Raw genomic sequence first — 26,782 nt, forward strand, 5'->3', positions numbered from 1 at the left:
TTGTTTGCCTTTGGCAAGTTTTAGCCTGGAGTAAAATTACACCCAAGTTGCAACCACCGAAATTGGGATTTCAATGGAAATGTTGATCCGACCTTCACGAAAGCAGCAAATTGCAGTCTTTGCTGCTCTAATACAGTTCGCCAAGGCGTAGAGTGGTTAAGTCCAAGCCCACTTTCCCCTCCGATTAATAATGTATAAAAAATACGAGGAGAGAGGGCACGCTCAACAGCAACCCTTCCAGGGTCTGGTTTTCCAGCTACTCCTCAAAAGTGATTCAAAGCGCACCTGGAAATTACATGGATTGGTGTGGCTTTTTAATACTGAAGACAAATGACCTTTGGAAAATATCTACTCGTGAAAGTCAAACCATTTGGAAAGATATCCGGCAATTTACCGCTTCAAACTCCTTGCAACCCCGAAAATGAGGAAAGGAAAGGGAAAATGCGCCCAACCCGAAAGAGAAAAGCAATAACCAAACCATGTTTTTTGAGGGGGAAAAAAAACCAAAAAAAAAAAAAAAAAACCAAAAACAGGCCCACACAGTGGAGACCGCCAGCCTGGCTGCAACAAATGCCCCGGCAACCCTTAACGCAGCCTTTCCGGATCTCCGACCCGGCTTCCTTTTTTTCTCCCGCAACCGCATCTTGGAAAGCTGGGGCCGTGGACGGGGTAGCCGTACCCCACGCCGCCCGCAGTCACGCCGCTACTCACCCGAGCCCCTCGGCACTAGCGACGGCAGCGGTCGCGGGCTGGCTGCGAGCCGGGATCCGCGAGGGCTGGCGGGCTCTGGCCCCCGAGGACGCGGACATGTGGCAGGAACCCCCTAGCCGTTGCCTCTGAGCATCTTTCTGGGCACCCCAGCGAATGCGAGCCGCGAGGCGAGGGCGAGCGCGCCGAGGAACGGGGCGGAGAGGCGCCGAGCCTGGCCGCGCCGCGCCGAGCGCCGGGCTCTCCCGGCGAGGTCCCCGGGCCCGCGTGCGCGCCCCCCGCGGCGCCCCCCACCCCGCCGCGCGCCCTCGCACGCGCCCGGCCCCACGCGGCGCGCGCCAGCCCGGGAGGCGGCGGCGTCCGCGGCGGCGGCGCGTCCTCCCCCGAGCGCGGTCTTCAGGGCGGCCGGCTGCGCTCTCTATTGTTCTGCGGTTGCCTCCCGGGGGTGGGTGGCCGGGGCGGGTGGGAGGCGTTGGCTTAGTTCCCGGGAGGGCTTACCAGTCAGTCGGACCCGAAGTGCGAGAGCGACGCAGGCTCGGGCACGGCGCGCGGGGGATGCAGGGCGCCTAGCGCCGCGGGCTGCCGGCGCGCGGGGGCTTCCTCCTCCCGCACTAGGTCCCGCTCGGCGCCCGGCGCATCCTGTGTTACTATGGATATCTCGCTCTTCGCCGCCCCCTCCTCGCCCTCCGAGAGGCCGCCGCCAAGGCAGCAGCCAGGCAGCTCCGCCGGCGCCCAGGTGACCAGCTCGGCGGCGGCAGCGGCAGTGGCGGCTGCCGCCACTGCCGCCGTGGCCGCCGCTGGGCACAGGAAGAGGAAGATGGGGAGAAGGCAGGTTCTGCTCTGTCCCCGAGGCCACCTCGAGTTTCCTCCCACTAACCAAGCTGCTTCGAGTTCACGACGCAGGAGAAGCCACAGCATTCCTCAACTTGGGTGACTGGTGGTGGCACCACCCGGAGCCACTAGCGTTCCAGCTGTTCTCTGAGGGCAGTGATCGGCCCCCAGCAGACTTGGAGGGTCGCGGTTAAGATTCTGAGTAAGATTTTGATACGATTCAAACACCTCTCCCCCCACTCCCAGTTCCCACAGAAGTTATCATTGTACTGCTACCAACAGTTGTAGAAACTAACTTGGGCAAAGGTTTCTCTTCAAAATTATGCCAATTAAATGAAGTGTAATACATCTGACCTTAAATGACAAGGCCTTTCTCCTTTTTTTTTTTTCGGTACGCGGGCCTCTCAATGTTGTGGCCTCCCCCGTTGTGGAGCACAGGCTCCGGACGCGCAGGCTCAGCGGCCATGGCTCACGGGCCCAGCCGCTCCGCGGCATGTGGGATCTTCCTGGACCTGGGCACGAACCCGTGTCCATCGGCAGGCGGACTCTCAACCACTGCGCCACCAGGGAAACCCCTCCTGGATATATGTTTTTAATGCCAATAGTGTTTCCTTGCCATAAATAAATAAAAATAGTATGTGGCTTACAGACTGCTTAATACCATAACATACAAATAAACATATCTGGCAACCCACACACTTCAGTTCCTCGTTGTTTCAGCGTTCCATCCAAAAGCGTGAGTTGCCCACTTAATCTGGGATACGAACCACAGATTCCCACAGAGGATAACCAACGTTTGAACACAAGGTAACAGCACCCAGTTTGTGAAAAATAGGTTGCAATGAAGAAACTTTACATAAAAGTACTTAAGGAAATGTATGACATGATGAACTCCAAACGGTTCTTATAATCAACCTGTTGTTCTGGGCACATTTTCTTTCTAAACTTTTTGAATACGCGTTTATTGTCTCAAAACCAAAGAACAACGATTTTGATCAACTGCAAAACATCAGACACTGAAATAGAAATGTTAATCGATTTTTAAAATAATAGGTAACGTTTACTGAGCACTTATTTGCCAGACATCTGTGAATTATCTCATTTAATTCTCACAGCCCTATGAGGTAGGTTTTATTATTATTCTCGCTTTACAGATAAAAAAAGGTTTAGAGAGATGTGCAACTATCAGTTATGGGACAACATCCACTTTCTTAAGCAAGAAATACTGAATGTCCACCGTTTTGTCTACTGTCATTGTCTGCTTTGGTGAAGTTCAGGGCAACAGTATCTGAAGCCACCCCGCTAGCAAAGGATGGGGCTAGGATATAAACTCATGCCTGTCAACCTCCAGAGTGTGAGCCCTTAGCCATATGGAAACTATTTCTCATTTCCATAAGGGGTTCATAAAGCTTTTTGATTTTCTGTCTTACACCTATAGAAAGCGAAACAGGTTGGGCATGAGCTGCCTTCTTGACTGGTGTACTCCTGACTGAACATGACCTGCCTTCTTGCCTGGGGCATGTTCGGATGTCTGTTTTCTGAGATCAGCAAACTTCTGATGGGTTGGGAAGTCAGGCCATTCAGTTCTATTTCTCACTCTGCAACTGAAACACATGTGACTTGAGGTGGAATAGGTGTTTTCTTAGTTTTCCAATCTTGGAAATAACCAAAGAATGACATTTCCCAATAACCAAAGAATGCCTTCCCAAAGAAAGCATCATTCTCTTTCGATATTGTTCTCTGGTAACAATATTGGGCTATCAGAGATGTCATTTATTAGTGATGAACTGCAGGCTCTTTAGAAAGGAGTTATGCTAGCATTTTTGTATTGTGTCGAAGCCTCTGTACTATAGAATAATTTGGGGCTGTAGGCCATTTTGTGTCTGAAACACCTTTAGAGAATGATGGAAATCTAATTCCCTGTCAGCATTTGTGCCTGACTAATGAAAACTCTTCTTGAGGGAACTGGGAGGGAAAGCTGCTGTCCAGAGCAGCTGGACATTATGCTCCATGCAGCACAATCAGCTCACATATGAAACACTGTAGTCCTGGAAATTAACTTCAGCATGGCAATAATGAAATTTGGTGATGACCTCCAGGTATGCATATTAAAATATAAAGTTCTTTTCAGTATAATCTCCTACTGGTTGGAGTCAAAACATTGCATAATTCACAGAAGAATGACTTTTTACTCTCTGGCCTACTTATAGCTGAAATTTTAGACATTTTTATGTTCTAGGATAGCATAAAGGGTGTAAGAGATCACCTTCTAAAACTCTCTCATATTGTAGAAAAGGAAATTGATACTTAGAATGGTTAATTCACTTGCCCAATGACCTAACCTAACTAGAAGCAGAGCAAAACCATGAATTTTTGCCATTTGTTCAGACACTTAACCATGATACTATGGTTCTCCAGGATATTCAATGTCAGAATTATTTTTTCCTTCAGTTATTTTTTGCTAAAAATCAGTCAAGTTCCAATTTATGTTATTTAAAATACAAATGATATATAATCTTGTGTTCTTTTACTTGGAGGGTATCTACTGATCTTTAGTACTCTGGTTATATTAAGTAATACATTGTTTCTTGAAAAATGAGACAATTTAGAAAAGACTCTTATAGTGCAAATGCCCAAACTCCCTATAGCTCCAGCGAAATGTAAAGCATTCATTCCATTACAGGTCATCAGGACTGCAACCCTTCTGACATAAACTTCTTATTTAAGAGTAGCAATTTTATATCAGAAAGGACTAACATTTGGGATTCTCCAATTTGCGTTTAAAAAATTATCCAGAAGGCCATGTTGAATAGTCTAGTCTCAGAAAGTCTAAAGATGGTGGTAGCATTTCAAACAGATACATAAAACACTGATTTGAGTCCTCTGTACAGATTTAGAGGAATAGAATTATAAATGATTTATTCATTGGTTTGGAGGTAGTACTATGCAAATAGTTAAGCTCCCGGCTTTGGAAACAGGACAGTGGGTTCAAGTAATGGCTATTCCACTTGGTAGTTTTGTGATCTTGAGTAAGTTACTTAACTTTTTCCAGCTTCACTTCTCCACTTTGCAAAATGAATATGATAATAAAGGAAATGACTTCACAGAGTTGTGGTCAGGAGGAAGTGAGATTACCCGTGTAGGGTGGTCTTTCTGATGTGCCAATTTGGCTAGGTTATAGTCCCCAGTTACTTAATCAAACACTAATCTCGGTGTTGCTGTAAAGGTATTGTGTAGATGTGAGTAAAGTCCGTAATCAGTTGACTTTATCTAAGGGAGGTTATCCTGGATAATCAGGTTCAATCAGTTGAAAGGCCTTAAGAGCAGAACTGAGGTTTCCCCAAAGAAAAGGAAACTCCATCTGTGAATGGCAGTTTCAGCCCCTGCCAAAGAGTTTAAGCCTGCCCTTCCTGAGAGCCTGCCCTACAGATTTCAGACTTGCCTAGCCAGTCCTCACAATCACATGGGTCAAGTCCTTGCAATAAATCTCTTAGTATACACCTCCCACTGGTTCTGCTTCTCTGATTGAACCCTCACTTATACATGTTGTAAAGAATTAACTATAGTATCTGGCACATAAAAAGCACTCCAAAAATGTTAGCTAAAATGTTTTTGTTTAAAAACATTTATTCAACACCTCTCACATTCACAGCATTGGGATATGCACTCTGATAAAAATGTCTTAGAATTCTGAGATAGAATAGGGATAGATACCTATTACCTTCAATGTTAGTAATCCCAACCAGGAAGGGATTTAATGTTTGAGTAAAATTTCCAGAAAAACAAGGGAAAAGGCCAACAGGGTTGATCATTCCATCTGGAGCTATGTGGAGGAATCATGCAAATCTAGTATGAGGACGGTTTCTTGGGTTAGGAAGACAATGAACAAAAAGGCAGGCATTCCTTTTTTGATTGACCTATATAGATTTAGCACCTGAAACTATGAAGAAAACTGATCTTCAATCATGGGATTCCATGATGTAATAGGTTCATCTCTGACTGTTGGTCTTAAGCCAACTAGAATTATATACTTAACAGAACTGCTTTGAGATTCCTGGAGGAAGAAATATTCTTATATTTAAGAATATTAAAGCCAAAGATCTTTCTTGTCTCAATGTTAGCTTATCTTAGTATTCTACATTATTATATTTTACAGGTTTTAGTTTGTTTTGAGCATTTTTTAATTTTATTTTTTATTGAAGTACAGTGATGTACAATATTATGTAAGTTACAGGTGTACAATATAGTGAGTCACAATTTTTAAAGGTTATAAAGGTTATTTGTAGCTATTATATTGGCTATATTCCCCAGATTGTGCAATATATCCTTGTAGCTTATTTTATACCTGATTGTTTGTACCTCTTAATTCCTTACCCTTATATTGTTTTGAACATTTTTAAGCAAAGGGAAAAATACCTTAAAAATACCATGAAAAAAGCAGGCATGGTACAAACCTACATAAATAGAAGCTGCCTCTATCCTTCAGAGTTATGATTCCAAGCGTACAAAACGTAAAGCTGGAAATACCTCAGCTCAGTAAACCAAGTCCAGGAAGGCTGTCTCAGATGTAAATAGGATTAAAAGGTGATGAAGAGGAGAGAGAGACTGAGAACCTTTTGACTTTTTATTAAAGCTCTGGTAACTTAGAATCAATCTTACCAATGAACATGTTTTAAATTGTGTATTTGTGTGTGTATTTGCTAGAGAGAGCTGTCCTGTGATCCTTTATACCATACTAGTGATTTTTTAAAATGGTAGTGAGATAAAAATACTTCTCATTATGCCAAGATTCACTGAATGCCTATGATCTCAAACACTGAGCTGGGTGCTCAGGGATAGGAAAATAAAGTAGAGATGGACTCTAATTTTGTGGAACTCTTTCTCTGGGTAACTCCTTTTGGAAATCCTTATGGATTTCAACTAACATGTAACTTACCCCAGGAAAATTTGAATACATCCCTTGTCCTGCACTGGCCTAGACAAAATTCTTTTTTTCTCATAGTAACTTTGCTTCTTCTAATATAGCATTTATCTTTTTTTTTTGGTAATTATTTGTTTAGTTATGGATATTCTCATAAGACTGCATGTGATCAAGGACCTTGCTTATGCGATAATTTATGTTCAGCTCTTGACCCCAGATAGGCATTAGGCGAATATTTACTGAACACTTGAAAGAAAGTTTGAGACGTTGAATTTTAGTTGCTTTCCAAATAGACACATGCAGAAAGCAGACAGAATATAAATCTGGAGCTGAGGAGAGAGGTGAGGGCAAGAAATATGATTTGCTATCAGCTAATTCCTGGTAGTTGGAGGGCCTGGGAGTGGAACTGTCATCAACTAGAACCACGTGTATAATTATGAAAGAGAAGGTTTGAGGTCAGAACTCTGGACAGCCCACATTTTCCATTTCACACCGTGTGATGATACGTGGCCTGCTGGCTAGGATAGAAAAGTTTCAGGAAACCTCACTCCCAAATAAATCTTTTTAACCGCGTGAACAAGTTTCTAACAGAAAGATATTTCAGAACTAAGCTATTGTAGAGATAGGAGCACTATGAATATGGATTTATAATCATGATATTGTGGAATTTTACCTTCTAATATGTGGAAAGTGGGACTTTAAATTTTGTAAAAAAAAAAAAAATTGGTATGTATAGACAGAGGGCATGGCACGTGAGTCAGAGAGAAAGATTCTGTGTAACGGCAAAGCGACAAAATCAAGGAGTTCCACAAGAGGTAAGCGTTAGGGAAGGCTCTGAGTGGTGTTTGGGCATGCGTAGCTGTTGGCGGTGTGTGTCCACTGTAGAAGCAACGTGGCTCTCCCTTATACTCAGCGCTCGCTTGTCATTAATGAGACACGTAAGGCATAGGCCGACTTCCAATGCTCATAGATTTTATTATTTTTATTGCATGATCATACTTTTGCTGTGGAAAAATTCCTTTATTTGGATAGTAAATTTAAAACAACTTATAGACTACCTATTAACCATGGGCATATTTACAGATCTAACTACCAAGCTAACAACCCAGAGCAGAGGAGACTTTTACACTTTTTCCTGAAGGCAAGCAGGCTTGGAATCCAGGGGGAATGAATGTAAACACTGAAGCCCATCTGCCAGGAATGTTCTGCCCCAGTCTTCTGAATTAGACCTAGGGACTTCTTTTGGATGCTAACTACATTCAAGGCCTGAGCCGCATACAGCTCCACTGAGCCATAGCTAAGACATTCGCTTGCAGACTTTGCTTACAAGCAGCCCCTGAGAATCTGTCTCAGCCGCACAGCACAGCTGTTAAGTACCTCATCCTTCTAACAACACCTTTAGCCAACCAAACAGCTGTGTACAACACTGGCAGCAACTTTCAAAGTTAGCTATGAGAAGACAATGCTGCAGTAATCTGATGTGGGCGTCTCTTTCACTAAGTGGCTGTACATTCCCGCTTTCCCAGGACAGCTCCCTTTAAATGAGTCAGACCATGAGATCTGATTTTTTGTTCAGAAAAATATGGTTTACAGCATAGTGGAGACTCGTAATTGGAGACCTTAAGGAGGTAGTATAATGTACAGAAGAAGGCTGTGGGCTCCTACCTGAGTTCAAGTCTGGCTCTATAATTTACTAGTTGTAGGCTCTAAGCAAGTTGCTAACCTTGGTGCACCTCAGTTCCTGCATCTGTAAAATAGGGATAATTGTTCTTTAAGGATGTTGTTTAAGGATTAAATGTGTGCACCCATGCAAAAAAATCTACCATAATACCTGGAGCACGATAATTATTTAACCAAAGAATTAAGTTCACTCTAGTATTAATTCATAAGCCTTCAGAATCAAGAGGCTACTCCAACTTATCAATTGAACTAAATAACAAAGCTCATTCCCGTAGCACCTTCTGGTGTGCTCATCAGCTGTGTAGGTGAAGAAGCGCCCACGCGCCTGAGAGTGGACAGTAACTTTTTGTACAGTAGACTCATAATAAAGTTTCTTCCCCCCACAGGATTTTGTGGAGGGGAAGACAGCCTATCATTTGGTGATTAGGTATGTCATTATGCTAATTCTGTAGTAATGTACCTTAGGAGTACTGAAATATACTAGAGGGACAAAGGGAGAAAGAATTACATAATACATATTAAAATCATTATTTTAATACTAGTTTATTTAAAGATTAATTATATCATTATACGGATTATATTAATATTAATATAACAATTATATTAACATTAATTATATTAAAATAATAATTTTGGGTTGGAATAACTGAATCTTAGGATAGGAAGGTATGGTTGATATTCACTGTTTTTTCCTGCTTAATACCCAGTCCCTCTACTTTTGTTACCAACAGTCTGATTTTTCACTGGGGACCCACCTCTCCAGTCCTGAGCCATGAAATTCTAGAAAGCCCTAGAAGATCTGACCATGGAGAGGACCTGTGATCCACTGGCCTAACAACGGGTTCCATCACTCAGCCACAGTAGTATGTTCAGGGAGGGTCAGGACCAGAACTGTACAGGAAACACTGGGAAAGAGGGGAACTCTTTTCACTGACATTTCTGAGCTGATGACACAGGCATTGCTAGGGTGCTGAACTTAATGTCTGGAGCTGCCAGCGTCCTTCCTGTGGGGAAGGTCTGCCCGAGAGTGCAGCCAGTGCAGAGGGAGCAGAGTGGAAGTATGGAGTGAGAGACTGAAGGATTCCAGTGAAAGCATTCGAGGCTCTGGATGCAGTCTTGCCTGAAACCTCTGGACTTTATCTCTTTCGTGAACCAATAAATTCCTTATTTTGAGTTGGGTTTCTGGCACTTGTAATTGAAAGTGTACTGACTTCCTTGGAAGGGAACTTAAACACAGTTTATCTCAACTTCCCATCTGATGTTTGACTCTTCTCTATAACTTCTAGTGAAAGAGTTACTCAAACAAGACTTGGACTCTTCCAGTGACAGGTAGCTCATTATCAACTGAAGAAACCTATCCCATTGTTGGGGCTTTTACTCCGACAAAAGTCTTCTTAAACTAAGGGAGAACTTCTTTTCTGAAACTTTTGTATAGTTACCATTTATTTTGTACCTACTGGGGGGCAGGGGCCTTCTGCTATGTGATGCTAACAAATGTAAAATTTATTATCTCATTTAATTCTCAAAACAATCTGATATAAAATGATTTTGGAAGCCACTTCAGAAATCCAGGTGAGAAATTATACGGGGCTGAGGTAAGGGCTGGGGGAGGGGGTGGGGATAAAGTAGATAGGGATGGATCTGGAGATACAAAGATGTAGCATCTCAATGACCTGGTGGCTGAATGGAGGGTGAGGGCAAGAGAGAAGGTGGAGTCCAAGATGACTTCTGGATATTAGACATATGGCGAAAAAACAGGGAAGGAACAAGTTTGTGTGGGGAAAGATGAAGGTTCTGCTAGTTACCTAAAGAGGTACTATAAACCAGTGGGGTCAATACTTCCAAGGGCATGGGACAGCTCTATAAATTTTTAAAAATTTTAACAGAATCTGAATCAGTGTTAATTAAGAAATCATCCAGAACAATTTTTGCATAGACTTGTGTCACATGGGTGCAGGTCAGAATAACACGTTTATGTTCAACACTCAAGATCAGGTTCTCCCTTCTCTCTTCCTGCCAGCACCTTGGGAGGCAGAGGAGAGGAGCCAGAGAACTCAGCATGAGGATGCAGCAGAGTTTGCCTGAGCCACAGGGGAGCGGAGCCTGACTTTGAGGTTCTGGAGCTAAAGAGAAGTGCATACCTGTGGAAGATGTTTCTGGGAATGGGAAAGAGACAGGAAGGGAAGAAACATATTTCTTATGTACCTACTATGTACTAGGACTTTATATGCATTACCTCAACAACCCTGGAGGGTTGTTACTATTATTCTATTACCGTCTTTTTTCTGGATGAAGAAATTATGGAGGCTCCGAGAGGTTAAGTAATTTTTCCAAGATCTAACAGCACTGGAATTAAATACGGGGTGTATGGCTCTGAGACCCATGATTTCTTCTTTATGCCATGCTGTCTCCTTAAAAAATGATCAGTTATAAGATATTTTCTAGCTGAAAAAATATATTCACACACTCTCTCAATTAATCCTCTGAACAGCAACCCAGAGGTTAGTACAGCTAATAGTGTTCCTGTTTCATAGATAATGAAACTGAGTCCCTGAGAGGCTCATCGATTTGCTCAAGGGCACACAGCTAGTAAGCAGCAGAACCATGGCTGGAATTCAAAATTCCTAACTCTAAGCCTCATGACCCTGCAGCTACTGCATTAGGCAAGGTGCTATGAAGGGGGCTATGTCAGAACAGTGACTGACACCAGTTTTGCTCTTAAACATCCCCTCACTTGCAGAGCAGTGCCCAGCCTAACACGTGGTGGTGGCGCTGCTGTCACCCTCACTGGCTCCGGAGGAAAGAACCCAGCATAAAAGGAACGTAAGCTCCCAGGAGTTTCTGACCAGGTGTGGGTGGGGGTGAGGAGGGGCAGAAAGCCCCTCGTGGAACTTGCGCTCACCCCCTGTCTAATGAACACTTAAGTGGGGTCTGTAGTGCCAGACTGCGAAAATTCATTTAAGCTGCTAGGTCTGTACACCTTCTGCACTGAGGGGAGGATGAGCCCTCGTACCCCTAGGGCAGAAATGACTCTCTGGGTGGAAATAAAGTGGGAAGCCACATTAACTCTTTCAGGCCATTAGGCTATCATTTAGTAAATTACAACTTTGCACTAAATGGGTCCCTAGTGGATACGGAGGGTGAGAATGTTCTAATTTGCATTTCCCCCCTTTCTCTCAGCTGCTTTTTCTAATTATGATGTAGACCAAGAAGTTGTTTAATAACTGGTTTATTCCAAATCACTGGATGCTCCTGTAAATATAAATAATGCTCTCACAGATCTGCTCTATTGAAATGTATGAAATCAAATCTATGCCTAACATGGGTGTAGAGGGGTGCTGAAGCCCAGCCTGGCCTACAGGACTGAGGAGTGACTCAAGGCACTGAGACATCCCAGCTTTTCAAGTTCTGAGTTAATAGAAGGTATGGGACAGAGAGCCCCTTGTTCCTGGAGGCTGGGGAGGTGGGTAGAGGGGAGCAGATGCTGTGGGAAGCTCTAGGACGGGAGTTCCTTTTTCTGCTTAGAAGGGAGAATCCACAATTCTGATCTGAGGAGGAATCCAGATCTCCTCCTTGGCATATCTATTACAAGGAGATCTGTGGGGAGGGCGAGGATGCTCCCTGAAAACTCTGGTTTTCAGAATGCGTGACCACGGTCACTTGAAATATCTGGGAACATATTTCTTCCCTGGGGGAAAAACAAATATCTCAGCTGTCTCCTTTGTTCTTACAAATCTGGGGCTACTAAGTAAAAGCCAACAGAGTTGCTAGGGCCTAATATTATCTCCTACTGGTGATTACAGCAATAATGCTTTACATTTATACAGCATTAAAAGTTTTGGAAGCACTTGCATATCCACTGTGATCAGGGCTGGCTTCACGGGCATGTGATTAGTGCTGTCCCATAGGGCCTAGTTCTCAGAAGAGCCCAGAGATTGGTTTAATGCTCTGCAGTCTTGCAATTCTAAATAATTTTAACTTCAAATTGGTGTTTGTAAATGAAGTCTGATGGGACTATGGAGCATCTGCTGGGGCTTAGAACCTCAGCGCACGTGTGATACTGCCTTCCTAGGATGAGTTTTTAGCTGTCTGTTCCCTACCTCCTGCCGCCCAGGGCCCTGCCCCGGTACCCCTGGCCCCTCCCTGGATCACCCTGCAAATGCTGCTGCCCTTTGCCTGGGGTAGCAATCAGGTGGCATTGAGAAGGGTGGGGCAGGGGCTGGCTTCCACTCTGCCCTTACTCTCCTTCCTCCCCTGGTGCTGGTGGGTGGTCTTGGTGTGGGGGTCATCCACCCTGTGGCTTCTTGGGGTAAGCAAGCCAACGGCCATCCCTGCCCCAAGCAGCAACTCTTAGTGTGTTTGGTGGGCAACATGGTGAATGACTCAGCAGGGGCCTCTCACTTCCTCCAACCCAAAGACCAAGCACATCCTGGCCTCGAGATAGGTATGCCTTGGCGGGGCAGGGGAGGGAGTCTCTCATCTGCCATAGGTTGGGGTTATGGGTCTGTGGGAAGGGGAAATTGACTTCCCCACCCCGGTCAGGCCCCACATTTTGGATCCTGCAAACTATGTAGCTGGCCCTGTCACTGACACTCATTATGCTAGTGATGGAAGCTAGATAGGACAAGGATGTTGCTACTATTACGGCTTCTGCTGTTACTACTGCTGCTTGTGGATGCACCATTACCATCTCTGTGACTTGCACTGGGGCAAGCACTGAATTATATGTCATCCTATTTCATCTTCACAACAAATGTACAAGGTAGGGCTTATACACTGGGGTAGTTCCCTAACCTCTCTGAGTTTTGGTTTCCTCATCTATAAAACAGGTACAAAAATACCACCTTACAAGGATACTGTGAGAATTAAATAAGATGGTGTGTGTATAGAGAGATGGAGAAAACTTCATTCACCTGTGTTACTTTATCACTGTTATTTGTTTGGAAGAAATATTTTGATGAGCTGTCTGGGGAGAAGGGTGAGACCCCTGTGGGCATACTCAAGTAACTCAAGAGGGTTGCTTAAATTCTGGGCTTATGACAAGGAGAGGAGTCTGCTCGGTCATTGGAGGATGGTGATAAAGAAAGAGGACTCACTGAGGGCAAAGTCTTTGTGCAGAAAGAGGACACTACTGACAATATGGCCCTTAGATAACAGAAGTGTTGAATGGGGCTTTAAACAAATTTGTTTGTGTTGGGTGTATGCTGTAAACCCCTCCACTTTCCCATCTTCATGAAATCTTCGGTAAAGACTAACTGACTAATGCTTTTGTGTGTGATTAGATTAATGGGGGCCTCAAGAGGTATTGAGATTCGCATCCTTGTTGGTACAAATGAAAATGGACAGAAAATAGACATGCAGAGATGAGGGGAAGATGGTGGAAGAGTAAGACGTGGAGATCACCTTCCTCCCCACAGATACACCAGAAATACATCTACATGTGGCACAACTCCTACAGAATACCTACTGAACGCTGGCAGAAGACCTCAGACCTCTCAAAAGGCAAGAAAGTCCCCACGTACCTGGGTAGGGCAAAAGAAAAAAGAATAAACAGAGACGAAAGGATAGGGATGGGACCTACACCAGTGGGAGGGAGCTGTGAAGGAGGAAAGGTTTCCACACACTAGGAAGCCCCTTCGCCGGCGGAGACTGCGGGTGGCGGAGGGGGGAGCTTTGAAGCCGCGGAGGAGAGCACAGCAACAGGGGTGCGGAGGGCAAAGCGGGGAGATTCCCGCACAGAGGATTGGTGCCGACTGGGACTCACCAGCCCAAAAGGCTTGTCTGCTCACCCACCGGGGCGGGCTGGGCTGGGAGCTGAGGCTCGGGCTTCAGTCGGAGCGCAGGGAGAGGACTAGGGTTGGCGGCGTGAACACAGCCTGAAGGGAGCTAGTGCTCCACGGCTAGCCGGGAGGGAGTCCGGAGGAAAGTCTGGACCTGCCGAAGAGGCAAGAGACTTTTTCTTCCCTCTTTGTTTCCTGGTGCGTGAGGAGATGGGATTAAGAGCGCTGCTTAAAGGAGTTCCAGAGACGGGTGCGAGCCACAGCTAACAGCGCGGACCCCAGACGCTAAGCTGCTGCTGCCGCCACCAAGAAGCCTGTGTGCGAGCACAGGTCACTATCCACACCTCCCTTCCGGGGAGCCTGTGCAGCCCGCCACTGCCAGGGTCCCGGGATCCAGGGACAACTTCCCCGGGAGAACGCATGGCGCGCCTCAGGCTGGTGCAACGTCATGTTGGCCTCTGCAGCCGCAGGCTCACCCCGCACTCCGTACCTCTCCCTCCCCCCAGCCTGAGTGAGCCAGAGCCCCCAAAGCAGCTGCTCCCTTAACCCCGTCCTGTCTGAGCGAAGAACAGACGCCCTCTGGCGACCTACATGCAGAGGCAGGGCCGAATCCAAAGCTGAGCCCCAGGAGCTCTGCGAACAAAGAAGAGAAAGGGAAATCTCTCCCAGCAGCCTCAGGAGCAGCGGATTAAAGCTCCACAATCAACTTGATGTACCCTGCATCTGTGGAATACATGAATAGACAACGAATCATCCCAAATTGTGGAGGTGGACTTTGAGAGCAAGATTTATGACTTTTTCCCCTTTTCCTCTTTTTGTGAGTGTGTATGTGTATGCTTCTGTGTGAGATTTTGTCTGTATAGCTTTGCTTCCACCATCTGTCCTAGGGTTCTATCCGTCCATTTTTTGTTTGTTTTGTTTTTTTCTTAAAAATTATTTTTTCTTAATAACTATTTTTTATTTTAATAACTTTATTTTATTTCATCTTACTTTATTTTATTTTTTCCTTCCTTCCTTCCTTCCTCTCTCTCTCTCTCTCTCTCTTTCTTTCTTTCTTTCTTTCTTCTGAGCCGTGTGGATGAAAGGCTCTTGGTGCTGCAGCCAGGAGTCAGTGCTGTGCCTCTGAGGTGGGAGAGCCAACTCCAGGACACTGGTCCACAAGAGACCTCCCAGCTCCACATAATATCAAATGGCGAAAATCTCCCAGAGATCTCCATCTCAACGCCAGCACCCAGCTTCACTCAACGACCAGCAAGCTACAGTGCTGGACACCCTATGCCAAACAACTAGAAAGACAGGAACACAGCCCCACCCATTAGCAGAGAGGCTGCCTAAAATCATAATAAGTCGACAGACACCCCAAAACACACCACCAGACGTGGAACTGCCCACCAGAAAGACAAGATCCAGCCGCATCCACCAGAACATAGGCACTAGTCCCCTCCACCAGGAAGCCTACACAACCCACTGAACCAACCTTAGCCACTGGGGACAGACACCAAAAACAATGGGAACTACGAACCTGCAGCCTGCAAAAAGGAGACCCCAAACACAGTAAGATAAGCAAAATGAGAAGACAGAAAAACACACCGCAGATGAAGGAGCAAGATAAAAACCCAACAGACCTAACAAATGAAGAGGAAATACGCAGTCGACCTGAAAAAGAATTCAGAATAATGATAGTAAAGATGACCCAAAATCTTGGAATGAGAATAGAGAAAATGCAAGAAACATTTAACAAGGATCTAGAAGAACTAAAGATGAAACAAGCAACGATGAACAACACAATAAATGAAATTAAAAATACTCTAGAAGGGATCAATAGCAGAATAACTGAGGCAGAAGAATGGATAAGTGACCTGGAAAATAAAATAGTGGAAATAACTACTGCAGAGCAGAATAAAGAAAAAAGAATGAAAAGAACTGAGGACAGTCTCAGAGACCTCTGGGAAAACATTAAACGCACCAAAATTCCAATTATAGGGGTTCCAGAAGAAGAAGAGAAAAAGAAAGGGACTGAGAAAATATTTGAAGAGATTATACTTGAAAACTTCCCTAATATGGGAAAGGAAATAGTTAATCAAGTCTAGGAAGCACAGAGAGTCCCATACAGGATAAATCCAAGGAGAAATACGCCAAGACACATATTAATCAAACTGTCAAAAATTAAATACAAAGAAAACATATTAAAGGAGCAAGGGAAAAACAACAAATAACACACAAGGGAATCCCCATAAGGTTAACAGCTGATCTTTCAGCAGAAACTCTGCAAGCCAGAAAGGCCTGGCAGGACATATTTAAAGTGATGAAGGAGAAAAACCTGCAACGAAGATTACTCTACCCAGCAAGGATCTCATTCAGATTTGATGGAGAAATTAAAACCTTTACAGACAAGCAAAAACTGAGAGAGTTCAGCACCACCAAACCAGCTTTACAACAAATGTTAAAGGAACTTCTCTAGGCAAGAAACACAAGAGAAGGAAAAGACCTACAATAACGAACCCAAAACAATTAAGAAAATGGGAATAGTAACATATGTATTGTTAATTACCTTAAATGTAAATGGACTAAATGCTCCCACCAAAAGACACAAATTGGCTGAATGGATACAAAAACAACACCCATATATATGCTGTCTACAAGAGATCCACTTCAGACCTAGAGACACATACAGACTGAAAGTAAGGGGTTGGAAAAAGAAATTCCATGCAAATGGAAATCAAAAGAAAGCTGGAGTAGCAATTCTCATAACAGGCAAAATAGACTTTAAAATAAAGACTATTAGAAGAGATAAAGAAGGACACTACATAATAATCAAGGGATCGATCCAAGAAGAAGATATAACAATTGTAAATATTTATGCACCCAACAGAGGAGCACCTCAATACATAAGGCAAATACTAACAGCCATAAAAGGGGAAATCGACAGTAACACATTCACAGTAGCATACTTTAACACCCCACTTTCACCCATGGACAGATAATCCGAAATGAAAATAAATAAGGAAACACAAGTTTTAAATGATACATTAAATAAGATGGACTTCATTGATATTTATAGGACATTCCATCCAAAAACAACAGAATACACGTTTTTCTCAAGTGCTCATGGAACATTCTCCAGGTTAGATCATATCTTGGGTCACAAATCAAGCCTTGGTAAATTTAAGAAAATTGAAATCATATCAAGTATCTTTTCTGACCACAACGCTATGAGACTAGATATCAATTACAGGAAAAGATCTGTAAAAAATACAAACACATGGAGGCTAAACAATACACTACTTAATAACGAAGTGATCACTGAAGAAATCAAAGAGGAAATCAAAAAATACCTAGAAACAAATGACAATGGAGACACGATGACCCAAAACCTATGGGATGCAGCAAAAGCAGTTCTAAGAGGGAAGTTTATAGCAATACAATCCTACCTTAAGAAGCAGGAAACATCTCGAATGAACAACCTAACCTTGCACCTAAAGCAATTAGAGAAAGAAGAACAAAAAACCCCCAAAGTTAGCAGAAGGAAAGAAATCATAAAAATCAGATCAGAAATAAATGAAAAAGAAATGAAGGAAACGATAGCAAAGATCAATAAAACTAAAAGCTGGTTCTTTGAGAAGATAAACAAAATTGATAAACCATTAGCCAGACTCATCAAGAAAAAAAGGGAGAAGACTCAAATGAATAGAATTAGAAATGAAAAAAGAGAAGTAACAACTAACACTGCAGAAATACAAAAGATCATGAGAGATTACTACAAGCCAATAAAATGGACAACCTGGAAGAAACGGACAAATTCTTAGAAATGCACAACCTGCCAAGACTGAATCAGGAAGAAATAGAAAATATGAACAGACCAATCACAAGCACTGAAATTGAAACTGTGATTAAAATTTTTCCAACAAACTAAAGCCCAGAACCAGATGGCTTCACAGAATTCTATGAAACATTTAGAGAAGAGCTAACACCTATCCTTCTCAAACTCTTCCAAAATATAGCAGAGGGAGGAACACTCCAAAACTCATTCTACGAGGCCACCATCACTCTGATACCAAAACCAGACAAGGATGTCACAAAGAAAGAAAACTACAGGCCAATATCACTGATGAACATAGATGCAAAAATCCTCAACAAAATACTAGCAAACAGAATCCAAAAGCACATTAAAAGGATCATACACTATGATCAAGTGGGGTTTATTCCAGGAATGCAAGGATTCTTCAATATATGCAAATCAGTCAATGTGATACACCATATTAACAAACTGAAGGAGAAAAACCATATGATCATCTCAATAGATGCAGAAAAAGCTTTCGACAAAATTCAACACCCATTTATGATAAAAACCCTGCAGAAAGTAGGCATAGAGGGAACTTTCCTCAACATAATAAAGGCCATATATGACAAACCCACAGCCAATATCGTCCTCAATGGTGAAAAACTGAAACCATTTCCACTAAGATCAGGAACAAGACAAGGTTGCCCACTCTCACCACTCTTATTCAACATAGTTTTGGAATTTTTAGCCACAGCAATCAGAGAAGAAAAGGAAACAAAAGGAATCCAAATCAGAAAAGAAGAAGTAGAGCTGTCACTGTTTGCAGATGACATGATACTATACATAGAGAATCCTAAAGATGCTACCAGAAAACTACTAGAGTTAATCAGTGAATTTGGTAAAGTAGCAGGATACAAAATTAATGCACAGAAATCTCTGGCATTCCTATACACTAATGATGAAAAATCTGAAAGTGAAATCAGGAAAACACTCCCATTTACCATTGCAACAAAAAGAATAAAATATCTAGGAATAAACCTACCTAAGGAGACAAAAGACCTGTATGCAGAAAATTATAAAACACTGATGAAAGAAATTAAAGATGATACAAATAGATGGAGAGGTATACCATGTTCTTGGGTTGGAAGAATCAACATTGTGAAAATGACTGTACTACCCAAAGCAATCTACAGATTCAATGCAATCCCTATCAAACTACTACTGGCATTTTTCACAGAACTAGAACAAAAAATTTCACAATTTGTATGGAAACACAAAAGACTCCGAATAGCCAAAGCAATCTTGAGAAAGAAAAACAGAGCTGGAAGAATCAGTCTCCCTGACTTCAGACTATACTACAAAGCCACAGTAATCAAGCCAGTATGGTACTGGCACAAAAACAGAAAGATAGATCAATGTAACAGGATAGAAAGCCCAGAGATAAACCCACGCACATATGGTCACCTTATGTTTGATAAAGGAGGCAGGATTGTACAGTGGAGAAAGGACAGCCTCTTCAATAAGTGGTGCTGGGAAAACTGGACAGGTACATATAAAAGCATGAGATTAGATCACTCCCTAACACCATACACAAAAATAAGCTCAAAATGGATTAAAGACCTAAATGTAAGGCCAGAAAGTATCAAACTCTTAGAGGAAAACATAGGCAGAACACTCTATGACATAAATCACAGCAAGATCCTTTTTGACTCACCTCCTAGAGAAACGGAAATAAAAACAAAAATAAACAAATGGGACCTAGTGAAACTTCAAAGCTTTTGCACAGCAAAGGAAACCATAAACAAGACCAAAAGACAACCCTCAGAATGGGAGAAAATATTTGCAAATGAAGCAACTGACAAAAGGTTAATCTCCAAAATTTACAAGCAGCTCATGCAGCTCAATAGCAAAAAAATGAACAACCCAATCCAAAAGTGGGCAGAAGACCTAAATAAACATTTCTCCAAAGAAGATATACAGACTGTCAACAAACACATGAAAGAATGCTCAACATCACTAATCATTAGAGAAATGCAAATCGAAACTACAATGAGATATGATCTCACACCAGTAAGAATGACCATCATCAAAAAATCTAGAAACAATAAATGCTGGAGAGGGTGTGGAGGAAAGGGAACACTTTTGCACTGCTCGTGGGAATGTGAATTGGTACAGCCACTATGGAGAACAGTATGGAGGTTCCTTAAAAAACTACAAATAGAACTACCATATGACCCAGCAATCCCACTACTGGGCATATACCCTGAGAAAACCATAATTCAAAAAGAGTCATGTACCAAAATGTTCACTGCAGCTCTATTTACAATAGCCCGGAGATGGAAACAACCTAAGTGTCCATCATCAGATGAATGGATAAAGAAGATGTGGCACATAAATACAATGGAATATTACTCAACCATAAAAAGAAACAAAATTGAGCTATTTGTAATGAGGTGGATGGACCTAAAGTCTGTCATACAGAGTGAAGTAAGTCAGAAGGAGAAAGACAAATACCGTATGCTAACACATATATATGGAATTTAAGAAAAAAAATTGTCATGAAGAACCTAGGGGTAAGACAGGAATAAACACACAGACCTACTAGAGAATGGACTTGGGGATATGGGGAGGGGGAAGGGTAAGCTGTGAGAAAGCGAGAGAGTGGCATGGACATATATACACTACCAATCGTAAGGTAGATAGCTAGTGGGAAGCAGCCGCATAGCACAGGGAGATCAGCTCGGTGCTTTGTGCCCACCTAGAGGGGTGGGATAGGGAGGGTGGGAGGGAGGGAGACGCAAGAGGGAAGAGATATGGGAATATATGTATATGTATAACTGATTCACTTGGTTATAAAGCAGAAACTAACACACCATTGTAAAGCAATTATACTCCAATAAAGATGTAAAAAAAAAAAGAAAGTAGACATGCAGATGCAGGTGCAAGAAGATGAGTGTAGAGCTGATGCTGAGTTATAACATTATTCTTTGTTTCCTCTGAGTTATCTCACTTTTTGTTCATGCATTTTTGTGGGGTATAACAGCACCTATGGATATTCTGTTTTGTTTAAAATCTTTCCATAAGCCCCACTACCAGGCTCTGCACACAGTGAACTCTCTAATGTTGAGGGCTGATCAATGTGAGTAGTAACTATCAAGGGAAGGAAGCTAATATGATTTTGTTTAATCATTTCAATGACCTATTGATGTAGAAAATTAGGCTCTCCAGTTTACAGATGAGGTATCTGAGGGTCAGAGAGGCTAAGAACCTTGCTTGAGGTCACACAGCTGCTAAGTGGTGAAGCAGAGATACAAATCCATGCCCAATACTTGATGCCTCTCTGGTCAATGAAACTTCAGCAGAAGAGATAGAGTGTCAGTATCACATAAAGCAATATGTAAAATAAACACATATGTATATTTAAACCCCCCCACTGAAATCAGAAGAATAAAAAAAATTGACTTTAAAAAACTTCCTAGGGAATAAAAAGAAGGGGAGGAAGAACAAGAATATACGCAAAATATAGCATAACTTAGTTATCTCTTAGATAATTGTAGGATTGTTACTGGTACTAGTCATTGTACTGTAATGACACCAAAACGGAAAAATGTGCCAGGTAGATGCAACCTTTTGTGCAACAAAAGGCTGCCTCAAATGTGTCTGAAGGCATGGCTCTTCCTTCAGCTAAGTCAAGTCCAAAGGAGCACATGAATAATTGGCTGCAGCTACCCTTTAATCAAGTACCAGCTCTCTTTGCTCAGGTTGATACATCTCCAAACCTCAGGGAGTCAGGAATCAGCTGCCAGCAGCCAATGGGCTTCTGAGCGTTGAAAACCAGACCAGGTGCTGATCCATCAAGCTAATTAGCAGCCTGTGGGCCACAGTTAGCTGGGAAAGTAGAGGGTTTTTTTAACTCTTTTCCTGACAGACTCTGTATCTACCTATTTGCCCTTTTTGAACAAGGTTCCATCAGCAAAACAACAAAGGAAAAAGAACTTAGAATTCAAAAGGAAGGGGGCTGAAAGGAAATATGAGCTTGCTCTAAATAATACAAGAGAGACTATTATAGAAAGGAAGTGAACTTTCACACACGCGCACACACACAGTGTATATATAGTGACTTTTCCCATTCTATATATCTCCATTTTACTTAGCGTAACATCATCATCACAGAATGGACATTCAATAAATGTTTGCTATTGTTAATAATGATATTTTAGACACAAATAATAAACAAAAGGAGGAAACGGGGCAGAATTACAAAGGAGCAAGAGATATAACTTGTAGGCACCTGAAATATATTTAATCATCAAGTTCCCCAAAAAGCAGAAGAAAAAGAATTAATTTCAATGGGAAATAGAATATGTTGAAAGCTCAGAAAAATGGAAAACAATCTAATTAGGATAAGAAGAGATGGGATACATCAGAAATAGTGTCGCTGCAAATTATCAGATTTATAAAGTAATGTGTAAATCAGCAGGGGAAGGAATTCAGTGGGTTTTAATAAATTTGGAGAAGTTTGTAAATAGTGCATTTAAAATTAGTCATGGATCCAATAATCTCCAATAGAGCAGTGCCAATATATGATCTGAAGATATGAAATAACAAAGAAGCATTCTAGTCCTTGAAGTAGCCAAATCTGAAAATCATAGAAAATGGTAAGGCAAAATGTTGGCAGAAGTCTTAAAACACAGCAGTAACATTTATGGAGATGTCTGCACCAGCTCTCTGTCAACATATGGAGAACTGAGGAAGGGCTACGGGATTTCAATGACACCCCCATCACCACCATCTGGAGATAAAAATCCTGCAGTAGATTTTGTTTTAACTGTGCTATATTACTGATGAACTTTACATTAATGACAAGGTCCTAGCCAAAGTTCCCTTGGGCTGCTAACTATAAAACTGTTTACTGCTTGATTCTGGGGTTAAAAAATGGATTTATGCCTCTGTGAGGAACAGCTGTCATTGTATTTGTGGAATCAAAGGGTCAACATGATGAAAATGAGATGATTCCAGGGTTTTCAGGGCCCTAAAGAAAGCATTACACAGCCTGAGAAGGTTTGGATGTGCTTGGTACTGGTTATAATGTAAACCGTGCTACCCCAAGAAACTGATTTACACATTGAGATTATGAGCACAAATCTTTCCCCAAATATTTACTGAGTAAAAACAGAGTGAGTGGTTCCTTAGGAGGAGCAGGGGCATGAGTTGGATTACTTTTGCTGTAAGAAATTAATGCACTACCTGGGACTACAATCAATTTGGAGATTGTGGTCTTTTAAGCAGAAGATAGCAGTTGATCCCAGGTCAATGAGCCACTGGATTCATGCCAAATGAGAATTCTCCATAATGCTCCCTGCAGTCTTAAGTGTGCAAAGGAGATGAGGTCACAAGTGTGTTCTATGGTTGACCTGCTTATTGCCCTAGAAAATCAACTCCCCTACCTCCTACTCACTGCCACAAACTGTCTTCCTGTGGTTTGGTTAGAGCTAACCCTCACGTTCTTCCTGCCCACGTCATTTCTTACAAGCAAAGGGAGAAAGGAGCATATGATCCTGACCTTTTCTACTTCTCTAGCCTCAGCTCTAGTCTCTCCGCACTTGAACGCTTTGATGCATTCCCAGGGATGCCTCGACGTGGTGCTTTGGCCTTTGGGACTCTCACTGCCTTTAACATCCTTCCACCAGTTTTCTGCCTGGAAAACTGTTCCTCTTAAAAGCTTTCCCTAAAAATAACAGCAAACACACAGCACATCCTTGGTACCAGGTACACTTCTAGATGCTTTATTAAACATTTTTCTCACCAGAGCCCTACGAAGTAGGTACCAGTATAATCTCCATTTTAGAGATAGAGAAACTTAAAGGCAAAGAGGTTAAGACATTTATTCAAGGTCATCGGTAGGTGGCAGAGCTGAGATTATGAACCAAGGCAGTCAGGCTTCAGAGCGTGTGTTCTTCACCACTACTCTGAGAACAGTGGTCCCTAGAGTGTGCACTGGCAGCATGAGCACACACCATCAGACTGCCCGCACTGTGGTCATGTTTGTAACCCTCTCCTCTTTCCATGCTCTCTAACTACAATTAATCCTTCAACACCCAACCCAGACAACCATTTTCTTTTTTTTTCCCTAAGCCTTCCTGATCTGGCTCCCCCAGCTGAGTAAGGTGCACCCCGCGTAGTCCACACCGTGCTTCTCTCTGTGCTAGAGCACAACACCATGTGCCTGTTTACTTGTCTGTCTTCCCCATTAATCCATAAACTCTTTGAATACAGGGATGGTCCAAAATGTTATGGCAAATAACACAGTGCCTGGCATATAGAGCCGTTGCTTAACCAATATTTGTCTGTTCAGTTGGACGGACGTTGGTGCTGAGAAGTCCCCATTTTGCAATTCTGGTTTCCAGTTTTTACAAGCTGGTTAAGAACAAAAGGGACTCTATCACAAATCCCAGGAGAATCACGACAAATGCTTAGCTCCAGTTCAGAAAGAAGGACTATTTATAGCTCAGGGGCTCAACATGACCTAGACTTAATTTCTCCTCATGGCTTAGATTTGTAGAACTAAAGACTGGAAAGACGCTTGGAGATCATTTAGTCTAGGCTTTGCAAAGTGGTGGCCTTGAGATATGTTTTATTTGACACATTATTATTTGTATTTTTATTAGAACACCTTTAGGCAGGACATTTACTCTTTATTTCTCCACTTTCTGCACCATATCCTATCATAATATACCACTTCATTCATTTATATCATCCGCCTGACCTTTCAAGTGAGTATCTCAAATGAGTATGAGATATCTGGTTTTAGTCCTACCCATATTTTGATTCCCTTTACAGCAAACCTCCTCAGGTCTGTACTGTGGTCCCCAATTCTCTCATTAACTCATTCTAGTCAGCTGTCATTCCACCCTCTACTGATGTGTCAAGATGACCAATGACCTCCATCTTGCTAAACTCAGTTTCCAGCTCTGACCTGAGACCCTCCTCCTTGATTTTCAGGACCACATTCTCCTTGTTTTCCTCCTACTTCTCTGGCCTCACTTTCTGTCCTCTTAATTTCTGTCCTCTTAATTCCTCTTCATACTCTCGACCTCTAAATATCAGATGGCCCAAGGTGCAGACCTTGGTCTGATTCTTTTCTCAATCTATACTCACTCCTTGGGGATCTTGTACAGGCTCATGGCCTTACAGACGGTCAACATACTTACACTTCCTTAACATACATCTCCAGCCCACTTGGCTGTCTAGCAGGTCTGCCAAACTTATCATGTCAAAACATAAACTCCTGATTTCCACCCCCAATCTGCTCTTCTTACAGTCTTCCTCATGTCTTTTAAGGGTACATCCACCCTGCCAGTTGCTCAGGCCAAAATCCATGGGGTTGTCACTCATTGCTCTCTATTTTTTTGCCATATACAAATTCTCAGCAATCACTTCTTTACTCAAATCCTCCAGCACCCAGTTCTTTCAGAATAAAAGCCAAAGAACATCTTCACTGTGGCCTACGGAGGCCTTGCTATTCCACCCCTGCTTTTATTTGACCTCTTTTCTTACTACTGTCCCCCTTATTGACCTGCTTCAACCACACTGGTCTCCCTGCTGTTCACTGAACATTCCAGGCCCGCCTCTGACTCAAGGTCTTAGCATTTGCTGTTCCTTCTGCCTGGAACATACCCAGCCCCAACGTTGCCCCATCCCCCAGGTCTCTCCATGACTACGCAAATGAACCTTCTCACTGGGGCTTTCCTAGGTACCCCCTGTTTAAAAATGACTCCCCTACACCAGGATTCTGTGGCCCTCCTACTCCATCCCTTTCTGTTTGACTTTTCGCTAAAGCATTTTATTACCCATTAACATACTATATGTTTTATTTATTTATTTTGTTTGTCTATCTTTTCCTACTAGAATGTATGCTCAGTGAGGTCAGGAATTTTGTCTTCCTTGTTCACTGCTATATCCTTAGCATCAAAATAGTGCTTAGAACATAGAAGGGACTTGTTATGGGTTGAATTTTGTTCCCCCCTCCCATTCATATGTTGAAATCCTAACCCTCTGTACCTCAGAATGTGACCTTATTTGGAATTAGGGTCATTCAGATGTAATTAGTTAAGATGAGTTGGAGCAGGGTAGACTCCTAATCAAGTATGACTGGTGTCCTTATGAAAAGAATGCCATGTGAAGAGAAAGAGACAAGCATAGAAGGAAGATGATGTGAAGAGACACAGGGAGGAGATGACCGTCTTTTCCAAGCCAAGGAGAGAGCTCTGGAGCAGACACTTCCTTCACAGACCTCAGAAGGATCCCACATTGCTGACAACTTGATTTTGGACTTCTTGTTTCCAGAACTGTGAGACAGTAGAATTCTGTTTTTTTAAGCCACCCAGTTGGTGGTACTTTGTTATGGTAGCCCTAGCAAACTAAGACAGTACTCAAAAATATACTCAAGGAAAATGCCTGGATGAATAAATGAGTGAATTAATTTTTCCAGTGAAAACAACTGAAGCACAGTGAGGTGAAGTAACTAACCAGTAACACAGTGGTGAACTGGCAGAATCAAGATCCAGCTTTCCTATCTCCCCATCCAGCTCTCAGTCACCACAACTAGATGCAACTTCAGTCTGTCTAGCACACACTGAACAATCCTGTGCTGAGGGTGAAAGGGATCTCTGGAGCTCTCTCACCAGGTCTTGGGTCTCATCTTTTCTGCTTTCCTACTTAACACCCCTCCTGTCATCACATATCCTGGATGCACTGTGGCTGGACAATTATTGTGTCTTTGCTAATTGTTCTGATCTCCTCTCAGAAGAAAGCCCTGTGCATGACTCTTTCATTATTCAGGAAGCAACAAAAATTGTAGTCATAATACATAGGAAAAAAGAATGATTCACTGCTGAGCCATTGAGCCACAGGGAGCAAAGCAAGGTTTCGGGCAGACAATCAGCTAAGATAAGTCACAATGATGTCACAGCAGAATATACAAATACCTCAGTGCGCTGAGCCAAAAGAACATCACAACGAAATCAGCTTACTGCTGTGTCCTCTTCACTACATCTGTGAAGAGCTGCTCTCCATTCTGAC

At 42.7% G+C, this 26,782-nt stretch overlaps 1 protein-coding gene across 21 annotated transcripts in view; it reads right to left on the reverse strand.

The window, feature by feature from the left end:
- ANKS1B (ankyrin repeat and sterile alpha motif domain containing 1B) overlaps window positions 1–26,782 on the reverse strand; it is a 1,163,282-nt gene that overhangs the window by 151,288 nt on the left and 985,212 nt on the right. For 2 of the 21 annotated variants that reach the window (XM_067697645.1, XM_067697643.1), the window contains exon 1: window positions 712–963. The exons of 18 other annotated variants lie outside the window; for them this stretch is intronic. The gene's annotated coding sequence lies outside the window, so the exon portion shown is untranslated. Of the gene's footprint in view, window positions 1–711; window positions 964–1,206; window positions 1,484–26,782 lie in introns of those variants that run through there. One more of the 21 variants, XM_067697644.1, reaches the window with a different exon arrangement.

The sequence above is a fragment of the Pseudorca crassidens genome, chromosome 11, assembly GCF_039906515.1.
Source record: "Pseudorca crassidens isolate mPseCra1 chromosome 11, mPseCra1.hap1, whole genome shotgun sequence".
NCBI lineage: Eukaryota > Metazoa > Chordata > Mammalia > Artiodactyla > Delphinidae > Pseudorca > Pseudorca crassidens.